This window comes from Phyllobates terribilis, unplaced genomic scaffold (genome assembly GCF_046119375.1).
Source record: "Phyllobates terribilis strain yellow unplaced genomic scaffold, ASM4611937v1 Scaffold_108__1_contigs__length_5656254, whole genome shotgun sequence".
Lineage (NCBI taxonomy): Eukaryota > Metazoa > Chordata > Amphibia > Anura > Dendrobatidae > Phyllobates > Phyllobates terribilis.
The window spans coordinates 1,373,869-1,396,207 of record NW_027362868.1 but is presented as its reverse complement, the minus strand read 5'-3'; the positions used below and the strand labels follow the sequence as shown (position 1 = coordinate 1,396,207).

Sequence of the window (22,339 nt, the reverse complement as noted above, 5' to 3'; positions counted from 1 at the left end):
AGGGAGACAACGTTTCAGAAAAGGCATTGTAGCAAACCAAAAAAGAAATTTTAAGCGCAGCAGAGTAACCAGCTCACATACCTGTTAGCTCAGGTGAGTTTAAAAGGCTGCTGTTGATAACAAGGGCATTTGCTAAATAGATGGTGTGTGTGCAACAATATACTGAAAGGTCAATTATATTGTGCAGCTTATCTCACCACCTGTAGTTATTTAGGTGAAAGCTCCAAAATGCTTGCCTAATATGTCTGTTTATCCAAAAGGAAGTATAGAGGGAGAGCTAGATAGATAGCATTGCATTACATTACATTACATGGCAATGCAATGCACAGTTGCTGAAGTTGAACCAAAATGAGCTTGTCATCTGGCTTCTGCAACTTTTAACATGAAAAATCCAATGAGGAGAAGAAAAGCAAAGCCAAAGAGTCCATCCCAAAATCCGACAAACAAGCAAAATGAACAAAAAGCATTGAATTCAATTCTTTCTGATTTTAGAAACTGCATTAAAGAAGGGGTGCACCGGTCCTGGAGATACTGCAATACCAGGTCAATGCGTGGAGTGGACAGAGCAAGCTCTTTTTCCATCTCCCTGTTCTAAAAATCCATTTAATATATGGTCCCCAGATAGGGGACGTATCAGATATTAAACTGATAAGAACAGATACTACACTTGATCTTAGCCAAAAGGCCGAGAAGCGATAACCAGAATTGGTTTCCGACTACGGTGCCACCCAAGGATTCTGAAAAGTCCATTTGTGGAGATGGCCACCTGGACTCCCGTTAAGAAGACATGCTGTCAACCTCTAGATCCCTCACATGCCTGCACTTTTTGGCTTGCTGCTGCTGCAATCCACGCGTTTTAGATCTGCATAACTCCACCTCTTTTAGCACAGTACCCTCAACCCCCGGCTGTTCCCACCCGCCTCAACACCGTTGGAAGGGAGGAGAACCAATTAAGGCGGGGGGGGGGGTGGAACGAGCAGCTGTCTACCCTTAGCAGGAGGGTTGCTGATTAATTACCTCTCCTGCTGCTGCTGCTGCTGGCTGTCCAGCAGCAGACTGAAGGTGGCTGCTGCTGTGCGCAGGTATATAAAGGCTCAGAGCCTATTATGACACGCGCAGCCAGCGTTCCATTGCCACATTTCGTCTACTGCAGGCGGGATACCTGGATGGCTGAATGTCACTGAGAAGCTCACAGAGACCGCCATAAGCAACAGTTTAAAAGAATGCCACAGACTAATCAACCAAACTTTTTGGGTTGGTTTCTCTTTTATAGTCTGCAGTCATTAAATGAAAGAAGTCAGTGTTCCAGCAGAGGGAGACAACGTTTCAGAAAAGGCATTGTAGCAAACCAAAAAAGAAATTTTAAGCGCAGCAGAGTAACCAGCTCACATACCTGTTAGCTCAGGTGAGTTTAAAAGGCTGCTGTTGATAACAAGGGCATTTGCTAAATAGATGGTGTGTGTGCAACAATATACTGAAAGGTCAATTATATTGTGCAGCTTATCTCACCACCTGTAGTTATTTAGGTGAAAGCTCCAAAATGCTTGCCTAATATGTCTGTTTATCCAAAAGGAAGTATAGAGGGAGAGCTAGATAGATAGCATTGCATTACATTACATTACATGGCAATGCAATGCACAGTTGCTGAAGTTGAACCAAAATGAGCTTGTCATCTGGCTTCTGCAACTTTTAACATGAAAAATCCAATGAGGAGAAGAAAAGCAAAGCCAAAGAGTCCATCCCAAAATCCGACAAACAAGCAAAATGAACAAAAAGCATTGAATTCAATTCTTTCTGATTTTAGAAACTGCATTAAAGAAGGGGTGCACCGGTCCTGGAGATACTGCAATACCAGGTCAATGCGTGGAGTGGACAGAGCAAGCTCTTTTTCCATCTCCCTGTTCTAAAAATCCATTTAATATATGGTCCCCAGATAGGGGACGTATCAGATATTAAACTGATAAGAACAGATACTGCACTTGATCTTAGCCAAAAGGCCGAGAAGCGATAACCAGAATTGGTTTCCGACTACGGTGCCACCCAAGGATTCTGAAAAGTCCATTTGTGGAGATGGCCACCTGGACTCCCGTTAAGAAGACATGCTGTCAACCTCTAGATCCCTCACATGCCTGCACTTTTCGGCTTGCTGCTGCTGCAATCCACGCGTTTTAGATCTGCATAACTCCACCTCTTTTAGCACAGTACCCTCAACCCCCGGCTGTTCCCACCCGCCTCAACACCGTTGGAAGGGAGGAGAACCAATTAAGGCGGGGGGGGGGGTGGAACGAGCAGCTGTCTACCCTTAGCAGGAGGGTTGCTGATTAATTACCTCTCCTGCTGCTGCTGCTGCTGGCTGTCCAGCAGCAGACTGAAGGTGGCTGCTGCTGTGTGCAGGTATATAAAGGCTCAGAGCCTATTATGACACGCGCAGCCAGCGTTCCATTGCCACATTCCGTCTACTGCAGGCGGGATACCTGGATGGCTGAATGTCACTGAGAAGCTCACAGAGACCGCCATAAGCAACAGTTTAAAAGAATGCCACAGACTAATCAACCAAACTTTTTGGGTTGGTTTCTCTTTTATAGTCTGCAGGCATTAAATGAAAGAAGTCAGTGTTCCAGCAGAGGGAGACAACGTTTCAGAAAAGGCATTGTAGCAAACCAAAAAAGAAATTTTAAGCGCAGCAGAGTAACCAGCTCACATACCTGTTAGCTCAGGTGAGTTTAAAAGGCTGCTGTTGATAACAAGGGCATTTGCTAAATAGATGGTGTGTGTGCAACAATATACTGAAAGGTCAATTATATTGTGCAGCTTATCTCACCACCTGTAGTTATTTAGGTGAAAGCTCCAAAATGCTTGCCTAATATGTCTGTTTATCCAAAAGGAAGTATAGAGGGAGAGCTAGATAGATAGCATTGCATTACATTACATTACATGGCAATGCAATGCACAGTTGCTGAAGTTGAACCAAAATGAGCTTGTCATCTGGCTTCTGCAACTTTTAACATGAAAAATCCAATGAGGAGAAGAAAAGCAAAGCCAAAGAGTCCATCCCAAAATCCGACAAACAAGCAAAATGAACAAAAAGCATTGATTTCAATTCTTTCTGATTTTAGAAACTGCATTAAAGAAGGGGTGCACCGGTCCTGGAGATACTGCAATACCAGGTCAATGCGTGGAGTGGACAGAGCAAGCTCTTTTTCCATCTCCCTGTTCTAAAAATCCATTTAATATATGGTCCCCAGAAAGGGGACGTATCAGATATTAAACTGATAAGAACAGATACTACACTTGATCTTAGCCAAAAGGCCGAGAAGCGATAACCAGAATTGGTTTCCGACTACGGTGCCACCCAAGGATTCTGAAAAGTCCATTTGTGGAGATGGCCACCTGGACTCCCGTTAAGAAGACATGCTGTCAACCTCTAGATCCCTCACATGCCTGCACTTTTTGGCTTGCTGCTGCTGCAATCCACGCGTTTTAGATCTGCATAACTCCACCTCTTTTAGCACAGTACCCTCAACCCCCGGCTGTTCCCACCCGCCTCAACACCGTTGGAAGGGAGGAGAACCAATTAAGGCGGGGGGGGGGGTGGAACGAGCAGCTGTCTACCCTTAGCAGGAGGGTTGCTGATTAATTACCTCTCCTGCTGCTGCTGCTGCTGGCTGTCCAGCAGCAGACTGAAGGTGGCTGCTGCTGTGCGCAGGTATATAAAGGCTCAGAGCCTATTATGACACGCGCAGCCAGCGTTCCATTGCCACATTCCGTCTACTGCAGGCGGGATACCTGGATGGCTGAATGTCACTGAGAAGCTCACAGAGACCGCCATAAGCAACAGTTTAAAAGAATGCCACAGACTAATCAACCAAACTTTTTGGGTTGGTTTCTCTTTTATAGTCTGCAGGCATTAAATGAAAGAAGTCAGTGTTCCAGCAGAGGGAGACAACGTTTCAGAAAAGGCATTGTAGCAAACCAAAAAAGAAATTTTAAGCGCAGCAGAGTAACCAGCTCACATACCTGTTAGCTCAGGTGAGTTTAAAAGGCTGCTGTTGATAACAAGGGCATTTGCTAAATAGATGGTGTGTGTGCAACAATATACTGAAAGGTCAATTATATTGTGCAGCTTATCTCACCACCTGTAGTTATTTATGTGAAAGCTCCAAAATGCTTGCCTAATATGTCTGTTTATCCAAAAGGAAGTATAGAGGGAGAGCTAGATAGATAGCATTGCATTACATTACATTACATGGCAATGCAATGCACAGTTGCTGAAGTTGAACCAAAATGAGCTTGTCATCTGGCTTCTGCAACTTTTAACATGAAAAATCCAATGAGGAGAAGAAAAGCAAAGCCAAAGAGTCCATCCCAAAATCCGACAAACAAGCAAAATGAACAAAAAGCATTGAATTCAATTCTTTCTGATTTTAGAAACTGCATTAAAGAAGGGGTGCACTGGTCCTGGAGATACTGCAATACCAGGTCAATGCGTGGAGTGGACAGAGCAAGCTCTTTTTCCATCTCCCTGTTCTAAAAATCCATTTAATATATGGTCCCCAGATAGGGGACGTATCAGATATTAAACTGATAAGAACAGATACTGCACTTGATCTTAGCCAAAAGGCCGAGAAGCGATAACCAGAATTGGTTTCCGACTACGGTGCCACCCAAGGATTCTGAAAAGTCCATTTGTGGAGATGGCCACCTGGACTCCCGTTAAGAAGACATGCTGTCAACCTCTAGATCCCTCACATGCCTGCACTTTTTGGCTTGCTGCTGCTGCAATCCACGCGTTTTAGATCTGCATAACTCCACCTCTTTTAGCACAGTACCCTCAACCCCCGGCTGTTCCCACCCGCCTCAACACCGTTGGAAGGGAGGAGAACCAATTAAGGCGGGGGGGGGGTGGAACGAGCAGCTGTCTACCCTTAGCAGGAGGGTTGCTGATTAATTACCTCTCCTGCTGCTGCTGCTGCTGGCTGTCCAGCAGCAGACTGAAGGTGGCTGCTGCTGTGCGCAGGTATATAAAGGCTCAGAGCCTATTATGACACGCGCAGCCAGCGTTCCATTGCCACATTCCGTCTACTGCAGGCGGGATACCTGGATGGCTGAATGTCACTGAGAAGCTCACAGAGACCGCCATAAGCAACAGTTTAAAAGAATGCCACAGACTAATCAACCAAACTTTTTGGGTTGGTTTCTCTTTTATAGTCTGCAGGCATTAAATGAAAGAAGTCAGTGTTCCAGCAGAGGGAGACAACGTTTCAGAAAAGGCATTGTAGCAAACCAAAAAAGAAATTTTAAGCGCAGCAGAGTAACCAGCTCACATACCTGTTAGCTCAGGTGAGTTTAAAAGGCTGCTGTTGATAACAAGGGCATTTGCTAAATAGATGGTGTGTGTGCAACAATATACTGAAAGGTCAATTATATTGTGCAGCTTATCTCACCACCTGTAGTTATTTAGGTGAAAGCTCCAAAATGCTTGCCTAATATGTCTGTTTATCCAAAAGGAAGTATAGAGGGAGAGCTAGATAGATAGCATTGCATTACATTACATTACATGGCAATGCAATGCACAGTTGCTGAAGTTGAACCAAAATGAGCTTGTCATCTGGCTTCTGCAACTTTTAACATGAAAAATCCAATGAGGAGAAGAAAAGAAAAGCCAAAGAGTCCATCCCAAAATCCGACAAACAAGCAAAATGAACAAAAAGCATTGAATTCAATTCTTTCTGATTTTAGAAACTGCATTAAAGAAGGGGTGCACCGGTCCTGGAGATACTGCAATACCAGGTCAATGCGTGGAGTGGACAGAGCAAGCTCTTTTTCCATCTCCCTGTTCTAAAAATCCATTTAATATATGGTCCCCAGATAGGGGACGTATCAGATATTAAACTGATAAGAACAGATACTACACTTGATCTTAGCCAAAAGGCCGAGAAGCGATAACCAGAATTGGTTTCCGACTACGGTGCCACCCAAGGATTCTGAAAAGTCCATTTGTGGAGATGGCCACCTGGACTCCCGTTAAGAAGACATGCTGTCAACCTCTAGATCCCTCATATGCCTGCACTTTTTGGCTTGCTGCTGCTGCAATCCACGCGTTTTAGATCTGCATAACTCCACCTCTTTTAGCACAGTACCCTCAACCCCCGGCTGTTCCCACCCGCCTCAACACCGTTGGAAGGGAGGAGAACCAATTAAGGCGGGGGGGGGGGTGGAACGAGCAGCTGTCTACCCTTAGCAGGAGGGTTGCTGATTAATTACCTCTCCTGCTGCTGCTGCTGCTGGCTGTCCAGCAGCAGACTGAAGGTGGCTGCTGCTGTGCACAGGTATATAAAGGCTCAGAGCCTATTATGACACGCGCAGCCAGCGTTCCATTGCCACATTCCGTCTACTGCAGGCGGGATACCTGGATGGCTGAATGTCACTGAGAAGCTCACAGAGACCGCCATAAGCAACAGTTTAAAAGAATGCCACAGACTAATCAACCAAACTTTTTGGGTTGGTTTCTCTTTTATAGTCTGCAGGCATTAAATGAAAGAAGTCAGTGTTCCAGCAGAGGGAGACAACGTTTCAGAAAAGGCATTGTAGCAAACCAAAAAAGAAATTTTAAGCGCAGCAGAGTAACCAGCTCACATACCTGTTAGCTCAGGTGAGTTTAAAAGGCTGCTGTTGATAACAAGGGCATTTGCTAAATAGATGGTGTGTGTGCAACAATATACTGAAAGGTCAATTATATTGTGCAGCTTATCTCACCACCTGTAGTTATTTAGGTGAAAGCTCCAAAATGCTTGCCTAATATGTCTGTTTATCCAAAAGGAAGTATAGAGGGAGAGCTAGATAGATAGCATTGCATTACATTACATTACATGGCAATGCAATGCACAGTTGCTGAAGTTGAACCAAAATGAGCTTGTCATCTGGCTTCTGCAACTTTTAACATGAAAAATCCAATGAGGAGAAGAAAAGCAAAGCCAAAGAGTCCATCCCAAAATCCGACAAACAAGCAAAATGAACAAAAAGCATTGAATTCAATTCTTTCTGATTTTAGAAACTGCATTAAAGAAGGGGTGCACCGGTCCTGGAGATACTGCAATACCAGGTCAATGCGTGGAGTGGACAGAGCAAGCTCTTTTTCCATCTCCCTGTTCTAAAAATTCATTTAATATATAGTCCCCAGATAGGGGACGTATCAGATATTAAACTGATAAGAACAGATACTACACTTGATCTTAGCCAAAAGGCCGAGAAGCGATAACCAGAATTGGTTTCCGACTACGGTGCCACCCAAGGATTCTGAAAAGTCCATTTGTGGAGATGGCCACCTGGACTCCCGTTAAGAAGACATGCTGTCAACCTCTAGATCCCTCACATGCCTGCACTTTTCGGCTTTGCTGCTGCTGCAATCCACGCGTTTTAGATCTGCATAACTCCACCTCTTTTAGCACAGTACCCTCAACCCCCGGTTGTTCTCACCCGCCTCAACACCGTTGGAAGGGAGGAGAACCAATTAAGGCGGGGGGGGGGTGGAACGAGCAGCTGTCTACCCTTAGCAGGAGGGTTGCTGATTAATTACCTCTCCTGCTGCTGCTGCTGCTGGCTGTCCAGCAGCAGACTGAAGGTGGCTGCTGCTGTGCGCAGGTATATAAAGGCTCAGAGCCTATTATGACACGCGCAGCCAGCGTTCCATTGCCACATTCCGTCTACTGCAGGCGGGATACCTGGATGGCTGAATGTCACTGAGAAGCTCACAGAGACCGCCATAAGCAACAGTTTAAAAGAATGCCACAGACTAATCAACCAAACTTTTTGGGTTGGTTTCTCTTTTATAGTCTGCAGGCATTAAATGAAAGAAGTCAGTGTTCCAGGAGAGGGAGACAACGTTTCAGAAAAGGCATTGTAGCAAACCAAAAAAGAAATTTTAAGCGCAGCAGAGTAACCAGCTCACATACCTGTTAGCTCAGGTGAGTTTAAAAGGCTGCTGTTGATAACAAGGGCATTTGCTAAATAGATGGTGTGTGTGCAACAATATACTGAAAGGTCAATTATATTGTGCAGCTTATCTCACCACCTGTAGTTATTTAGGTGAAAGCTCCAAAATGCTTGCCTAATATGTCTGTTTATCCAAAAGGAAGTATAGAGGGAGAGCTAGATAGATAGCATTGCATTACATTACATTACATGGCAATGCAATGCACAGTTGCTGAAGTTGAACCAAAATGAGCTTGTCATCTGGCTTCTGCAACTTTTAACATGAAAAATCCAATGAGGAGAAGAAAAGCAAAGCCAAAGAGTCCATCCCAAAATCCGACAAACAAGCAAAATGAACAAAAAGCATTGAATTCAATTCTTTCTGATTTTAGAAACTGCATTAAAGAAGGGGTGCACCGGTCCTGGAGATACTGCAATACCAGGTCAATGCGTGGAGTGGACAGAGCAAGCTCTTTTTCCATCTCCCTGTTCTAAAAATCCATTTAATATATGGTCCCCAGATAGGGGACGTATCAGATATTAAACTGATAAGAACAGATACTACACTTGATCTTAGCCAAAAGGCCGAGAAGCGATAACCAGAATTGGTTTCCGACTACGGTGCCACCCAAGGATTCTGAAAAGTCCATTTGTGGAGATGGCCACCTGGACTCCCGTTAAGAAGACATGCTGTCAACCTCTAGATCCCTCACATGCCTGCACTTTTCGGCTTGCTGCTGCTGCAATCCACGCGTTTTAGATCTGCATAACTCCACCTCTTTTAGCACAGTACCCTCAACCCCCGGCTGTTCCCACCCGCCTCAACACCGTTGGAAGGGAGGAGAACCAATTAAGGCGGGGGAGGGGTGGAACGAGCAGCTGTCTACCCTTAGCAGGAGGGTTGCTGATTAATTACCTCTCCTGCTGCTGCTGCTGCTGGCTGTCCAGCAGCAGACTGAAGGTGGCTGCTGCTGTGCGCAGGTATATAAAGGCTCAGAGCCTATTATGACACGCGCAGCCAGCGTTCCATTGCCACATTCCGTCTACTGCAGGCGGGATACCTGGATGGCTGAATGTCACTGAGAAGCTCACAGAGACCGCCATAAGCAACAGTTTAAAAGAATGCCACAGACTAATCAACCAAACTTTTTGGGTTGGTTTCTCTTTTATAGTCTGCAGGCATTAAATGAAAGAAGTCAGTGTTCCAGCAGAGGGAGACAACGTTTCAGAAAAGGCATTATAGCAAACCAAAAAAGAAATTTTAAGCGCAGCAGAGTAACCAGCTCACATACCTGTTAGCTCAGGTGAGTTTAAAAGGCTGCTGTTGATAACAAGGGCATTTGCTAAATAGATGGTGTGTGTGCAACAATATACTGAAAGGTCAATTATATTGTGCAGCTTATCTCACCACCTGTAGTTATTTAGGTGAAAGCTCCAAAATGCTTGCCTAATATGTCTGTTTATCCAAAAGGAAGTATAGAGGGAGAGCTAGATAGATAGCATTGCATTACATTACGTTACATGGCAATGCAATGCACAGTTGCTGAAGTTGAACCAAAATGAGCTTGTCATCTGGCTTCTGCAACTTTTAACATGAAAAATCCAATGAGGAGAAGAAAAGCAAAGCCAAAGAGTCCATCCCAAAATCCGACAAACAAGCAAAATGAACAAAAAGCATTGAATTCAATTCTTTCTGATTTTAGAAACTGCATTAAAAAGGGGTGCACCGGTCCTGGAGATACTGCAATACCAGGTCAATGCGTGGAGTGGACAGAGCAAGCTCTTTTTCCATCTCCCTGTTCTAAAAATCCATTTAATATATGGTCCCCAGATAGGGGACGTATCAGATATTAAACTGATAAGAACAGATACTACACTTGATCTTAGCCAAAAGGCCGAGAAGCGATAACCAGAATTGGTTTCCGACTACGGTGCCACCCAAGGATTCTGAAAAGTCCATTTGTGGAGATGGCCACCTGGACTCCCGTTAAGAAGACATGCTGTCAACCTCTAGATCCCTCACATGCCTGCACTTTTCGGCTTGCTGCTGCTGCAATCCACGCGTTTTAGATCTGCATAACTCCACCTCTTTTAGCACAGTACCCTCAACCCCCGGCTGTTCCCACCCGCCTCAACACCGTTGGAAGGGAGGAGAACCAATTAAGGCGGGGGGGGGGTGGAACGAGCAGCTGTCTACCCTTAGCAGGAGGGTTGCTGATTAATTACCTCTCCTGCTGCTGCTGCTGCTGGCTGTCCAGCAGCAGACTGAAGGTGGCTGCTGCTGTGCGCAGGTATATAAAGGCTCAGAGCCTATTATGACACGCGCAGCCAGCGTTCCATTGCCACATTCCGTCTACTGCAGGCGGGATACCTGGATGGCTGAATGTCACTGAGAAGCTCACAGAGACCGCCATAAGCAACAGTTTAAAAGAATGCCACAGACTAATCAAGCAAACTTTTTGGGTTGGTTTCTCTTTTATAGTCTGCAGGCATTAAATGAAAGAAGTCAGTGTTCCAGCAGAGGGAGACAACGTTTCAGAAAAGGCATTGTAGCAAACCAAAAAAGAAATTTTAAGCGCAGCAGAGTAACCAGCTCACATACCTGTTAGCTCAGGTGAGTTTAAAAGGCTGCTGTTGATAACAAGGGCATTTGCTAAATAGATGGTGTGTGTGCAACAATATACTGAAAGGTCAATTATATTGTGCAGCTTATCTCACCACCTGTAGTTATTTAGGTGAAAGCTCCAAAATGCTTGCCTAATATGTCTGTTTATCCAAAAGGAAGTATAGAGGGAGAGCTAGATAGATAGCATTGCATTACATTACATTACATGGCAATGCAATGCACAGTTGCTGAAGTTGAACCAAAATGAGCTTGTCATCTGGCTTCTGCAACTTTTAACATGAAAAATCCAATGAGGAGAAGAAAAGCAAAGCCAAAGAGTCCATCCCAAAATCCGACAAACAAGCAAAATGAACAAAAAGCATTGAATTCAATTCTTTCTGATTTTAGAAACTGCATTAAAGAAGGGGTGCACCGGTCCTGGAGATACTGCAATACCAGGTCAATGCGTGGAGTGGACAGAGCAAGCTCTTTTTCCATCTCCCTGTTCTAAAAATCCATTTAATATATGGTCCCCAGATAGGGGACGTATCAGATATTAAACTGATAAGAACAGATACTACACTTGATCTTAGCCAAAAGGCCGAGAAGCGATAACCAGAATTGGTTTCCGACTACGGTGCCACCCAAGGATTCTGAAAAGTCCATTTGTGGAGATGGCCACCTGGACTCCCGTTAAGAAGACATGCTGTCAACCTCTAGATCCCTCACATGCCTGCACTTTTCGGCTTGCTGCTGCTGCAATCCTCGCGTTTTAGATCTGCATAACTCCACCTCTTTTAGCACAGTACCCTCAACCCCCGGCTGTTCCCACCCGCCTCAACACCGTTGGAAGGGAGGAGAACCAATTAAGGCGGGGGGGGGGGGTGGAACGAGCAGCTGTCTACCCTTAGCAGGAGGGTTGCTGATTAATTACCTCTCCTGCTGCTGCTGCTGCTGGCTGTCCAGCAGCAGACTGAAGGTGGCTGCTGCTGTGCGCAGGTATATAAAGGCTCAGAGCCTATTATGACACGCGCAGCCAGCGTTCCATTGCCACATTCCGTCTACTGCAGGCGGGATACCTGGATGGCTGAATGTCACTGAGAAGCTCACAGAGACCGCCATAAGCAACAGTTTAAAAGAATGCCACAGACTAATCAACCAAACTTTTTGGGTTGGTTTCTCTTTTATAGTCTGCAGGCATTAAATGAAAGAAGTCAGTGTTCCAGCAGAGGGAGACAACGTTTCAGAAAAGGCATTGTAGCAAACCAAAAAAGAAATTTTAAGCGCAGCAGAGTAACCAGCTCACATACCTGTTAGCTCAGGTGAGTTTAAAAGGCTGCTGTTGATAACAAGGGCATTTGCTAAATAGATGGTGTGTGTGCAACAATATACTGAAAGGTCAATTATATTGTGCAGCTTATCTCACCACCTGTAGTTATTTAGGTGAAAGCTCCAAAATGCTTGCCTAATATGTCTGTTTATCCAAAAGGAAGTATAGAGGGAGAGCTAGATAGATAGCATTGCATTACATAACATTACATGGCAATGCAATGCACAGTTGCTGAAGTTGAACCAAAATGAGCTTGTCATCTGGCTTCTGCAACTTTTAACATGAAAAATCCAATGAGGAGAAGAAAAGCAAAGCCAAAGAGTTCATCCCAAAATCCGACAAACAAGCAAAATGAACAAAAAGCATTGAATTCAATTCTTTCTGATTTTAGAAACTGCATTAAAGAAGGGGTGCACCGGTCCTGGAGATACTGCAATACCAGGTCAATGCGTGGAGTGGACAGAGCAAGCTCTTTTTCCATCTCCCTGTTCTAAAAATCCATTTAATATATGGTCCCCAGATAGGGGACGTATCAGATATTAAACTGATAAGAACAGATACTACACTTGATCTTAGCCAAAAGGCCGAGAAGCGATAACCAGAATTGGTTTCCGACTACGGTGCCACCCAAGGATTCTGAAAAGTCCATTTGTGGAGATGGCCACCTGGACTCCCGTTAAGAAGACATGCTGTCAACCTCTAGATCCCTCACATGCCTGCACTTTACGGCTTGCTGCTGCTGCAATCCACGCGTTTTAGATCTGCATAACTCCACCTCTTTTAGCACAGTACCCTCAACCCCCGGCTGTTCCCACCCGCCTCAAAACCGTTGGAAGGGAGGAGAACCAATTAAGGCGGGGGGGGGGGGGGGGTGGAACGAGCAGCTGTCTACCCTTAGCAGGAGGGTTGCTGATTAATTACCTCTCCTGCTGCTGCTGCTGCTGGCTGTCCAGCAGCAGACTGAAGGTGGCTGCTGCTGTGCGCAGGTATATAAAGGCTCAGAGCCTATTATGACACGCGCAGCCAGCGTTCCATTGCCACATTCCGTCTACTGCAGGCGGGATACCTGGATGGCTGAATGTCACTGAGAAGCTCACAGAGACCGCCATAAGCAACAGTTTAAAAGAATGCCACAGACTAATCAACCAAACTTTTTGGGTTGGTTTCTCTTTTATAGTCTGCAGGCATTAAATGAAAGAAGTCAGTGTTCCAGCAGAGGGAGACAACGTTTCAGAAAAGGCATTGTAGCAAACCAAAAAAGAAATTTTAAGCGCAGCAGAGTAACCAGCTCACATACCTGTTAGCTTAGGTGAGTTTAAAAGGCTGCTGTTGATAACAAGGGCATTTGCTAAATAGATGGTGTGTGTGCAACAATATACTGAAAGGTCAATTATATTGTGCAGCTTATCTCACCACCTGTAGTTATTTAGGTGAAAGCTCCAAAATGCTTGCCTAATATGTCTGTTTATCCAAAAGGAAGTATAGAGGGAGAGCTAGATAGATAGCATTGCATTACATTACATTACATGGCAATGCAATGCACAGTTGCTGAAGTTGAACCAAAATGAGCTTGTCATCTGGCTTCTGCAACTTTTAACATGAAAAATCCAATGAGGAGAAGAAAAGCAAAGCCAAAGAGTCCATCCCAAAATCCGACAGACAAGCAAAATGAACAAAAAGCATTGAATTCAATTCTTTCTGATTTTAGAAACTGCATTAAAGAAGGGGTGCACCGGTCCTGGAGATACTGCAATACCAGGTCAATGCGTGGAGTGGACAGAGCAAGCTCTTTTTCCATCTCCCTGTTCTAAAAATCCATTTAATATATGGTCCCCAGATAGGGGACGTATCAGATATTAAACTGATAAGAACAGATACTACACTTGATCTTAGCCAAAAGGCCGAGAAGCGATAACCAGAATTGGTTTCCGACTACGGTGCCACCCAAGGATTCTGAAAAGTCCATTTGTGGAGATGGCCACCTGGACTCCCGTTAAGAAGACATGCTGTCAACCTCTAGATCCCTCACATGCCTGCACTTTTCGGCTTGCTGCTGCTGCAATCCACGCGTTTTAGATCTGCATAACTCCACCTCTTTTAGCACAGTACCCTCAACCCCCGGCTGTTCCCACCCGCCTCAACACCGTTGGAAGGGAGGAGAACCAATTAAGGCGGGGGGGGGGGTGGAACGAGCAGCTGTCTACCCTTAGCAGGAGGGTTGCTGATTAATTACCTCTCCTGCTGCTGCTGCTGCTGCTGCTGCTGGCTGTCCAGCAGCAGACTGAAGGTGGCTGCTGCTGTGCGCAGGTATATAAAGGCTCAGAGCCTATTATGACACGCGCAGCCAGCGTTCCATTGCCACATTCCGTCTACTGCAGGCGGGATACCTGGATGGCTGAATGTCACTGAGAAGCTCACAGAGACCGCCATAAGCAACAGTTTAAAAGAATGCCACAGACTAATCAACCAAACTTTTTGGGTTGGTTTCTCTTTTATAGTCTGCAGGCATTAAATGAAAGAAGTCAGTGTTCCAGCAGAGGGAGACAACGTTTCAGAAAAGGCATTGTAGCAAACCAAAAAAGAAATTTTAAGCGCAGCAGAGTAACCAGCTCACATACCTGTTAGCTCAGGTGAGTTTAAAAGGCTGCTGTTGATAACAAGGGCATTTGCTAAATAGATGGTGTGTGTGCAACAATATATTGAAAGGTCAATTATATTGTGCAGCTTATCTCACCACCTGTAGTTATTTAGGTGAAAGCTCCAAAATGCTTGCCTAATATGTCTGTTTATCCAAAAGGAAGTATAGAGGGAGAGCTAGATAGATAGCATTGCATTACATTACATTACATGGCAATGCAATGCACAGTTGCTGAAGTTGAACCAAAATGAGCTTGTCATCTGGCTTCTGCAACTTTTAACATGAAAAATCCAATGAGGAGAAGAAAAGCAAAGCCAAAGAGTCCATCCCAAAATCCGACAAACAAGCAAAATGAACAAAAAGCATTGAATTCAATTCTTTCTGATTTTAGAAACTGCATTAAAGAAGGGGTGCACCGGTCCTGGAGATACTGCAATACCAGGTCAATGCGTGGAGTGGACAGAGCAAGCTCTTTTTCCATCTCCCTGTTCTAAAAATCCATTTAATATATGGTCCCCAGATAGGGGACGTATCAGATATTAAACTGATAAGAACAGATACTACACTTGATCTTAGCCAAAAGGCCGAGAAGCGATAACCAGAATTGGTTTCCGACTACGGTGCCACCCAAGGATTCTGAAAAGTCCATTTGTGGAGATGGCCACCTGGACTCCCGTTAAGAAGACATGCTGTCAACCTCTAGATCCCTCACATGCCTGCACTTTTCGGCTTGCTGCTGCTGCAATCCACGCGTTTTAGATCTGCATAACTCCACCTCTTTTAGCACAGTACCCTCAACCCCCGGCTGTTCCCACCCGCCTCAACACCGTTGGAAGGGAGGAGAACCAATTAAGGCGGGGGGGGGGTGGAACGAGCAGCTGTCTACCCTTAGCAGGAGGGTTGCTGATTAATTACCTCTCCTGCTGCTGCTGCTGCTGGCTGTCCAGCAGCAGACTGAAGGTGGCTGCTGCTGTGCGCAGGTATATAAAGGCTCAGAGCCTATTATGACACGCGCAGCCAGCGTTCCATTGCCACATTCCGTCTACTGCAGGCGGGATACCTGGATGGCTGAATGTCACTGAGAAGCTCACAGAGACCGCCATAAGCAACAGTTTAAAAGAATGCCACAGACTAATCAACCAAACTTTTTGGGTTGGTTTCTCTTTTATAGTCTGCAGGCATTAAATGAAAGAAGTCAGTGTTCCAGCAGAGGGAGACAACGTTTCAGAAAAGGCATTGTAGCAAACCAAAAAAGAAATTTTAAGCGCAGCAGAGTAACCAGCTCACATACCTGTTAGCTCAGGTGAGTTTAAAAGGCTGCTGTTGATAACAAGGGCATTTGCTAAATAGATGGTGTGTGTGCAACAATATACTGAAAGGTCAATTATATTGTGCAGCTTATCTCACCACCTGTAGTTATTTAGGTGAAAGCTCCAAAATGCTTGCCTAATATGTCTGTTTATCCAAAAGGAAGTATAGAGGGAGAGCTAGATAGATAGCATTGCATTACATTACATTACATGGCAATGCAATGCACAGTTGCTGAAGTTGAACCAAAATGAGCTTGTCATCTGGCTTCTGCAACTTTTAACATGAAAAATCCAATGAGGAGAAGAAAAGCAAAGCCAAAGAGTCCATCCCAAAATCCGACAAACAAGCAAAATGAACAAAAAGCATTGAATTCAATTCTTTCTGATTTTAGAAACTGCATTAAAGAAGGGGTGCACCGGTCCTGGAGATACTGCAATACCAGGTCAATGCGTGGAGTGGACAGAGCAAGCTCTTTTTCCATCTCCCTGTTCTAAAAATCCATTTAATATATGGTCCCCAGATAGGGGACGTATCAGATATTAAACTGATAAGAACAGATACTACACTTGATCTTAGCCAAAAGGCCGAGAAGCGATAACCAGAATTGGTTTCCGACTACGGTGCCACCCAAGGATTCTGAAAAGTCCATTTGTGGAGATGGCCACCTGGACTCCCGTTAAGAAGACATGCTGTCAACCTCTAGATCCCTCACATGCCTGCACTTTTCAGCTTGCTGCTGCTGCAATCCACGCGTTTTAGATCTGCATAACTCCACCTCTTTTAGCACAGTACCCTCAACCCCCGGCTGTTCCCACCCGCCTCATCACCGTTGGAAGGGAGGAGAACCAATTAAGGCGGGGGGGGGGTGGAACGAGCAGCTGTCTACCCTTAGCAGGAGGGTTGCTGATTAATTACCTCTCCTGCTGCTGCTGCTGCTGGCTGTCCAGCAGCAGACTGAAGGTGGCTGCTGCTGTGCGCAGGTATATAAAGGCTCAGAGCCTATTATGACACGCGCAGCCAGCGTTCCATTGCCACATTCCGTCTACTGCAGGCGGGATACCTGGATGGCTGAATGTCACTGAGAAGCTCACAGAGACCGCCATAAGCAACAGTTTAAAAGAATGCCACAGACTAATCAACCAAACTTTTTGGGTTGGTTTCTCTTTTATAGTCTGCAGGCATTAAATGAAAGAAGTCAGTGTTCCAGCAGAGGGAGACAACGTTTCAGAAAAGGCATTGTAGCAAACCAAAAAAGAAATTTTAAGCGCAGCAGAGTAACCAGCTCACATACCTGTTAGCTCAGGTGAGTTTAAAAGGCTGCTGTTGATAACAAGGGCATTTGCTAAATAGATGGTGTGTGTGCAACAATATACTGAAAGGTCAATTATATTGTGCAGCTTATCTCACCACCTGTAGTTATTTAGGTGAAAGCTCCAAAATGCTTGCCTAATATGTCTGTTTATCCAAAAGGAAGTATAGAGGGAGAGCTAGATAGATAGCATTGCATTACATTACATTACATGGCAATGCAATGCACAGTTGCTGAAGTTGAACCAAAATGAGCTTGTCATCTGGCTTCTGCAACTTTTAACATGAAAAATCCAATGAGGAGAAGAAAAGCAAAGCCAAAGAGTCCATCCCAAAATCCGACAAACAAGCAAAATGAACAAAAAGCATTGAATTCAATTCTTTCTGATTTTAGAAACTGCATTAAAGAAGGGGTGCACCGGTCCTGGAGATACTGCAATACCAGGTCAATGCGTGGAGTGGACAGAGCAAGCTCTTTTTCCATCTCCCTGTTCTAAAAATCCATTTAATATATGGTCCCCAGATAGGGGACGTATCAGATATTAAACTGATAAGAACAGATACTACACTTGATCTTAGCCAAAAGGCCGAGAAGCGATAACCAGAATTGGTTTCCGACTACGGTGCCACCCAAGGATTCTGAAAAGTCCATTTGTGGAGATGGCCACCTGGACTCCCGTTAAGAAGACATGCTGTCAACCTCTAGATCCCTCACATGCCTGCACTTTTCGGCTTGCTGCTGCTGCAATCCACGCGTTTTAGATCTGCATAACTCCACCTCTTTTAGCACAGTACCCTCAACCCCCGGCTGTTCCCACCCGCCTCAACACCGTTGGAAGGGAGGAGAACCAATTAAGGCGGGGGGGGGTGGAACGAGCAGCTGTCTACCCTTAGCAGGAGGGTTGCTGATTAATTACCTCTCCTGCTGCTGCTGCTGGCTGTCCAGCAGCAGACTGAAGGTGGCTGCTGCTGTGCGCAGGTATATAAAGGCTCAGAGCCTATTATGACACGCGCAGCCAGCGTTCCATTGCCACATTCCGTCTACTGCAGGCGGGATACCTGGATGGCTGAATGTCACTGAGAAGCTCACAGAGACCGCCATAAGCAACAGTTTAAAAGAATGCCACAGACTAATCAACCAAACTTTTTGGGTTGGTTTCTCTTTTATAGTCTGCAGGCATTAAATGAAAGAAGTCAGTGTTCCAGCAGAGGGAGACAACGTTTCAGAAAAGGCATTGTAGCAAACCAAAAAAGAAATTTTAAGCGCAGCAGAGTAACCAGCTCACATACCTGTTAGCTCAGGTGAGTTTAAAAGGCTGCTGTTGATAACAAGGGCATTTGCTAAATAGATGGTGTGTGTGCAACAATATACTGAAAGGTCAATTATATTGTGCAGCTTATCTCACCACCTGTAGTTATTTAGGTGAAAGCTCCAAAATGCTTGCCTAATATGTCTGTTTATCCAAAAGGAAGTATAGAGGGAGAGCTAGATAGATAGCATTGCATTACATTACATTACATGGCAATGCAATGCACAGTTGCTGAAGTTGAACCAAAATGAGCTTGTCATCTGGCTTCTGCAACTTTTAACATGAAAAATCCAATGAGGAGAAGAAAAGCAAAGCCAAAGAGTCCATCCCAAAATCCGACAAACAAGCAAAATGAACAAAAAGTATTGAATTCAATTCTTTCTGATTTTAGAAACTGCATTAAAGAAGGGGTGCACCGGTCCTGGAGATACTGCAATACCAGGTCAATGCGTGGAGTGGACAGAGCAAGCTCTTTTTCCATCTCCCTGTTCTAAAAATCCATTTAATATATGGTCCCCAGATAGGGGACGTATCAGATATTAAACTGATAAGAACAGATACTACACTTGATCTTAGCCAAAAGGCCGAAAAGCGATAACCAGAATTGGTTTCCGACTACGGTGCCACCCAAGGATTCTGAAAAGTCCATTTGTGGAGATGGCCACCTGGACTCCCGTTAAGAAGACATGCTGTCAACCTCTAGATCCCTCACATGCCTGCACTTTTCGGCTTGCTGCTGCTGCAATCCACGCGTTTTAGATCTGCATAACTCCACCTCTTTTAGCACAGTACCCTCAACCCCCGGCTGTTCCCACCCGCCTCAACACCGTTGGAAGGGAGGAGAACCAATTAAGGCGGGGGGGGGGTGGAACGAGCAGCTGTCTACCCTTAGCAGGAGGGTTGCTGATTAATTACCTCTCCTGCTGCTGCTGCTGCTGGCTGTCCAGCAGCAGACTGAAGGTGGCTGCTGCTGTGCGCAGGTATATAAAGGCTCAGAGCCTATTATGACACGCGCAGCCAGCGTTCCATTGCCACATTCCGTCTACTGCAGGCGGGATACCTGGATGGCTGAATGTCACTGAGAAGCTCACAGAGACCGCCATAAGCAACAGTTTAAAAGAATGCCACAGACTAATCAACCAAACTTTTTGGGTTGGTTTCTCTTTTATAGTCTGCAGGCATTAAATGAAAGAAGTCAGTGTTCCAGCAGAGGGAGACAACGTTTCAGAAAAGGCATTGTAGCAAACCAAAAAAGAAATTTTAAGCGCAGCAGAGTAACCAGCTCACATACCTGTTAGCTCAGGTGAGTTTAAAAGGCTGCTGTTGATAACAAGGGCATTTGCTAAATAGATGGTGTGTGTGCAACAATATACTGAAAGGTCAATTATATTGTGCAGCTTATCTCACCACCTGTAGTTATTTAGGTGAAAGCTCCAAAATGCTTGCCTAATATGTCTGTTTATCCAAAAGGAAGTATAGAGGGAGAGCTAGATAGATAGCATTGCATTACATTACATTACATGGCAATGCAATGCACAGTTGCTGAAGTTGAACCAAAATGAGCTTGTCATCTGGCTTCTGCAACTTTTAACATGAAAATCCAATGAGGAGAAGAAAAGCAAAGCCAAAGAGTCCATCCCAAAATCCGACAAACAAGCAAAATGAACAAAAAGCATTGAATTCAATTCTTTCTGATTTTAGAAACTGCATTAAAGAAGGGGTGCACCGGTCCTGGAGATACTGCAATACCAGGTCAATGCGTGGAGTGGACAGAGCAAGCTCTTTTCCCATCTCCCTGTTCTAAAAATCCATTTAATATATGGTCCCCAGATAGGGGACGTATCAGATATTAAACTGATAAGAACAGATACTACACTTGATCTTAGCCAAAAGGCCGAGAAGCGATAACCAGAATTGGTTTCCGACTACGGTGCCACCCAAGGATTCTGAAAAGTCCATTTGTGGAGATGGCCACCTGGACTCCCGTTAAGAAGACATGCTGTCAACCTCTAGATCCCTCACATGCCTGCACTTTTCGGCTTGCTGCTGCTGCAATCCACGCGTTTTAGATCTGCATAACTCCACCTCTTTTAGCACAGTACCCTCAACCCCCGGCTGTTCCCACCCGCCTCAACACCGTTGGAAGGGAGGAGAACCAATTAAGGCGGGGGGGGGGTGGAACGAGCAGCTGTCTACCCTTAGCAGGAGAGTTGCTGATTAATTACCTCTCCTGCTGCTGCTGCTGCTGGCTGTCCAGCAGCAGACTGAAGGTGGCTGCTGCTGTGCGCAGGTATATAAAGGCTCAGAGCCTATTATGACACGCGCAGCCAGCGTTCCATTGCCACATTCCGTCTACTGCAGGCGGGATACCTGGATGGCTGAATGTCACTGAGAAGCTCACAGAGACCGCCATAAGCAACAGTTTAAAAGAATGCCACAGACTAATCAACCAAACTTTTTGGGTTGGTTTCTCTTTTATAGTCTGCAGGCATTAAATGAAAGAAGTCAGTGTTCCAGCAGAGGGAGACAACGTTTCAGAAAAGGCATTGTAGCAAACCAAAAAAGAAATTTTAAGCGCAGCAGAGTAACCAGCTCACATACCTGTTAGCTCAGGTGAGTTTAAAAGGCTGCTGTTGATAACAAGGGCATTTGCTAAATAGATGGTGTGTGTGCAACAATATACTGAAAGGTCAATTATATTGTGCAGCTTATCTCACCACCTGTAGTTATTTAGGTGAAAGCTCCAAAATGCTTGCCTAATATGTCTGTTTATCCAAAAGGAAGTATAGAGGGAGAGCTAGATAGATAGCATTGCATTACATTACATTATGTAACATACCTGGCGGCGTCCTTGCATAGTGGTCCATCTCCCACTGTGCAGGAGCGCGCACTTGATCTCCTGTCCAGAATGTCTCTCTGGCTTCCCTCCATGCTGTCTGTTTGTGTCTGTCTCTGCTGCTTAAGGGCGGCGCCCGATCACTTCCTGCTTTTTGTACCTGCTGTGGGTCACACCCCTTGTGCGTCCTCAGCCTATTGCTGTCTGACACTTGGTATATAGCTCAGCAGCTCCCTTCTATCCCTGTCTGAGCATAGTGTTTCCTTCAGTGTGTGCTTGCACTCTGAAGGTGCCAGGTCCCGTCTTTGTTTCCTTGTCTGCCTTTCCTGGAGGCTGTATTTCCAGGCCTGTCTGAACTTAGTCCTGTATGTCTCCTGCTTTGCGGTATCAGCTCCCGTGTCTGAACTGAGTCCTGTATGTCTCCTGCTTTGCGGTATTAGTTCCCGTGTCTGAACTGAGTCCTGTATGTCTCCTGCTTTGCGGTATCAGCTCCCGTGTCTGAACTGTGTCCTGTATGTCTCCTGCTTTATCAGCTCCCGTGTCTGAACTGAGTCCTGTATGTCTCCTGCTTTGCGGTATTTGTTCCCGTGTCTGAACTGAGTCCTTTCTGTGTATCTTGTCTGTCCTGTCTGAACACGCTCCTAGCCTGTTCCTCCCGCCTTCTAGGGGCCGATTACCTAGACCCGCTCCTGTATCTTGTCTGTCCTGTCTGAACACGCTCCTTGCCTGTTCGTCCCGCCTCTCTGGGGGCAGTATTCCCAGACCCGCTCTTGTATCCCGCTGCAGTGTCGGTCTCCTCCGTACACTCAGTTCCAGTCTGAACTCTCTCCTATCCTTTACCTGTTTTGCCTCTATGTCCGTTCCCTTCCTTTTTCTGCAGAGTCTGAACTCGTACCTAACTCCTGCCTGTTGTCTCTGTACTCCCGTTTGTGAGTTTGTGGTCCACTCGCTACTTCACTGCAAGTACCCTGTGGGTGTCTGGCTCTGTCTTTCCCTTCCTGTCTGTTCCGTGTGAACAGAGTCCTGTTCT

The 22,339-nt window shown here is 45.4% G+C and overlaps 16 non-coding genes across 16 annotated transcripts; all 16 read right to left on the bottom strand.

The window, feature by feature from the left end:
- Positions 1 to 506: 506 nt before the first annotated feature.
- LOC141199110 (U2 spliceosomal RNA) lies at positions 507 to 697 on the bottom strand. The gene has a single exon (XR_012270873.1). It is a non-coding gene; the product is annotated as a U2 spliceosomal RNA (small nuclear RNA).
- Positions 698 to 1,818: 1,121 nt separating this feature from the next.
- Positions 1,819 to 2,009, bottom strand: LOC141200552 (U2 spliceosomal RNA). The gene has a single exon (XR_012272270.1). It is a non-coding gene; the product is annotated as a U2 spliceosomal RNA (small nuclear RNA).
- A 1,121-nt stretch (positions 2,010 to 3,130) lies between these two features.
- LOC141200390 (U2 spliceosomal RNA) lies at positions 3,131 to 3,321 on the bottom strand. The gene has a single exon (XR_012272112.1). It is a non-coding gene; the product is annotated as a U2 spliceosomal RNA (small nuclear RNA).
- Positions 3,322 to 4,442: 1,121 nt separating this feature from the next.
- Positions 4,443 to 4,633, bottom strand: LOC141200439 (U2 spliceosomal RNA). The gene has a single exon (XR_012272160.1). It is a non-coding gene; the product is annotated as a U2 spliceosomal RNA (small nuclear RNA).
- Positions 4,634 to 5,753: 1,120 nt separating this feature from the next.
- LOC141199109 (U2 spliceosomal RNA) lies at positions 5,754 to 5,944 on the bottom strand. The gene has a single exon (XR_012270872.1). It is a non-coding gene; the product is annotated as a U2 spliceosomal RNA (small nuclear RNA).
- A 1,121-nt stretch (positions 5,945 to 7,065) lies between these two features.
- Positions 7,066 to 7,256, bottom strand: LOC141199042 (U2 spliceosomal RNA). The gene has a single exon (XR_012270807.1). It is a non-coding gene; the product is annotated as a U2 spliceosomal RNA (small nuclear RNA).
- A 1,121-nt stretch (positions 7,257 to 8,377) lies between these two features.
- Positions 8,378 to 8,568, bottom strand: LOC141199108 (U2 spliceosomal RNA). Its single transcript, XR_012270871.1, has one exon. It is a non-coding gene; the product is annotated as a U2 spliceosomal RNA (small nuclear RNA).
- A 1,119-nt stretch (positions 8,569 to 9,687) lies between these two features.
- Positions 9,688 to 9,878, bottom strand: LOC141199107 (U2 spliceosomal RNA). Its single transcript, XR_012270870.1, has one exon. It is a non-coding gene; the product is annotated as a U2 spliceosomal RNA (small nuclear RNA).
- A 1,120-nt stretch (positions 9,879 to 10,998) lies between these two features.
- Positions 10,999 to 11,189, bottom strand: LOC141199105 (U2 spliceosomal RNA). Its single transcript, XR_012270868.1, has one exon. It is a non-coding gene; the product is annotated as a U2 spliceosomal RNA (small nuclear RNA).
- Positions 11,190 to 12,311: 1,122 nt separating this feature from the next.
- On the bottom strand, positions 12,312 to 12,502 carry LOC141199104 (U2 spliceosomal RNA). Its single transcript, XR_012270866.1, has one exon. It is a non-coding gene; the product is annotated as a U2 spliceosomal RNA (small nuclear RNA).
- A 1,126-nt stretch (positions 12,503 to 13,628) lies between these two features.
- LOC141199103 (U2 spliceosomal RNA) lies at positions 13,629 to 13,819 on the bottom strand. The gene has a single exon (XR_012270865.1). It is a non-coding gene; the product is annotated as a U2 spliceosomal RNA (small nuclear RNA).
- Positions 13,820 to 14,949: 1,130 nt separating this feature from the next.
- On the bottom strand, positions 14,950 to 15,140 carry LOC141199102 (U2 spliceosomal RNA). The gene has a single exon (XR_012270864.1). It is a non-coding gene; the product is annotated as a U2 spliceosomal RNA (small nuclear RNA).
- A 1,120-nt stretch (positions 15,141 to 16,260) lies between these two features.
- Positions 16,261 to 16,451, bottom strand: LOC141199101 (U2 spliceosomal RNA). The gene has a single exon (XR_012270863.1). It is a non-coding gene; the product is annotated as a U2 spliceosomal RNA (small nuclear RNA).
- A 1,120-nt stretch (positions 16,452 to 17,571) lies between these two features.
- LOC141199099 (U2 spliceosomal RNA) lies at positions 17,572 to 17,762 on the bottom strand. The gene has a single exon (XR_012270862.1). It is a non-coding gene; the product is annotated as a U2 spliceosomal RNA (small nuclear RNA).
- A 1,116-nt stretch (positions 17,763 to 18,878) lies between these two features.
- On the bottom strand, positions 18,879 to 19,069 carry LOC141200604 (U2 spliceosomal RNA). Its single transcript, XR_012272320.1, has one exon. It is a non-coding gene; the product is annotated as a U2 spliceosomal RNA (small nuclear RNA).
- Positions 19,070 to 20,188: 1,119 nt separating this feature from the next.
- Positions 20,189 to 20,379, bottom strand: LOC141200306 (U2 spliceosomal RNA). The gene has a single exon (XR_012272030.1). It is a non-coding gene; the product is annotated as a U2 spliceosomal RNA (small nuclear RNA).
- Positions 20,380 to 22,339: the final 1,960 nt, after the last annotated feature.